Source organism: Colobus angolensis, unplaced genomic scaffold (genome assembly GCF_000951035.1).
Source record: "Colobus angolensis palliatus isolate OR3802 unplaced genomic scaffold, Cang.pa_1.0 Scaffold54, whole genome shotgun sequence".
In the NCBI taxonomy this organism is placed as follows: domain Eukaryota; kingdom Metazoa; phylum Chordata; class Mammalia; order Primates; family Cercopithecidae; genus Colobus; species Colobus angolensis.
Window position 1 is genome coordinate 2553197 of NW_012118932.1, and position 2058 is coordinate 2555254.

Sequence of the window (2058 nt, forward strand, 5' to 3'; positions counted from 1 at the left end):
CCCTGTCTCTACAAAAATACAAAAATTAATTGGGCATGGTGGCATGCGCCTGTAATCCCAGCTACTCAGGAGGCTGAGACAGGAGAATCTCTTGAACCCAGGAGGCAGAGGTTGCAGTGAGCCGAGATTGTGCCATTGAACTCCAGCCTGGGCAACAAGAGCGAAACTGCATCTCAGAAAAAGGAAAAAAAAAAAAAAAAAAGAATTGTCAAGAAATATCTAGCAGAAGTTGCAGAGTGGCCCTGAAACTTATTTTTATAACCTGTGCAATGTTTTGTAATATTTTGAAAGGGTTGTCCATATTTGAAAACAGGGAGATTTCACATGAAAATCTGGCTGTTTGGCTTCTCTCATTAAATCTGAGGTCTGGTATGGCAGGAACTGACTGGAACTGAGGATACAGGGCACATGCTTTCTGTTTGTCATAGCCTCCACCACCCCATGCTGCTCACATCTGGAAAGTTTCATTGTTTTATATTACCTGCTGGGCATCTCTAGAGGAATCAGTAGCAATGATAGATTCTATGCAAACCAGGTTCACAGGGGAACAGAACCTAGAAGAAAGCAGAAAGGAAAGTTGATGGGGTTGGGCAAGTAGGAAAGAAAGAGGATACAGATGACAAGAGACAAAACCAGTTCTAACAGTTGCCTGAGTTTCTGCCCTCGTGAGTTCCAGCAGTGCCCACAGTCACCCTCATTGCAATTTCCTTTTCTTGAGATAATTTGCAACGCAATTAGCCAGACTAAGTCAGGGAGTTACTAGAAATTGTTGGATAACAGCAACAAGGAAAGTAAGACAGTGTAAGGCTCTTGCTGACTATGTATCCTGACCAAGGAGTACCAGGGAGGAGAGATTGAACAACCTCTGCTCGAGAGGCTGTATGGTCAACAGTGTTCTCAGAGGAAATCAGCAGCTTTCAGGAAGAACTATGGCTGTCCAGGGTTCCGGAGGGTTTGTAGAGAGGGACTGAGAAGTCTGGGGAGAAGAAATTTGGAAGACTTTTAAGGTTTGATATTTTATATTCTTTTAGAGTGCAGACTGGGCCTAGTAAGGAACTTTTACTGTGTGTTGAATAGAGAGGTTTGTATTTCAGCCAAGAAAGCTTCCCGAGGGGGTGGCATAAGAGCAGTGTTTTACAGAGAAGATGAAAGGGAGATTGCTACACGGGCAGACAGAGATACAACTGCAAAGGCAGAATTCTTAAGGGGAGGGAGGGCAGTTAGCAGTTAGGATCTGGTGTCATGCAGCCTGTGTTTGGCCTGAGTCACCTGGCAATTTATTTTCATATCTTGGGACCTTGGTTTCCATTATTATACTAAAAATACAAAAATTAGCCAGATGTGGTGGCGCATGCCTATAATCCCAGCTACTCAGGAGGCTGAGACAGGAGAATCACTTGAACCTGGGAGGAGGAGGTTGCAGTGGGCCGAGATTGTGCCACTGCACTCCAGCCTGGGCAGTGGCAAAACTTTGTCTCACAAACAAAACAAAACAAAAAAAACATGAGGATAATAATATTGTATTTCTTTTATTCTAAGACCCACTGCTCCCACCCCATCCCACTTAAATGTTTATTTAGGACCTATCTTACAACTGACACCCCAAAATGCTTGCTTTATCACAGGGCAAGGAAGAAAAATTGTGACAGTGTTATCACTAACTGGGTATATGCAAACTTAGCCATCCACAGAAAGATGTTCACTTGATAATTAGCTCAGTTACTTGCCTTTGTGGTGCCATGCAGTTGAATTTTAATTTGAACCCCAAAGTGTCACTTTAGGTATCTTCTAAAAGGCTACACTGTGGTGAAGTATTAAAATAATAAGTTATTATATATGCAGATTAGCTGTCACACATCAGGAATGCAACCAAATGTAGTAGAGATTGCCAATGCTCTTGGTAAATCTGACACTAAAGTTACAATGTTGGGGAAGCTAGGCCTGACCACTAATGTGCTTGAGGACCCTGAATATTTAACAGTCAATAGTCTGTTTTTAGCTAACAAGAAAAGCTGTATAGATTCCAGGGATATACAATTAAAAAAAGAAATCAAGTGT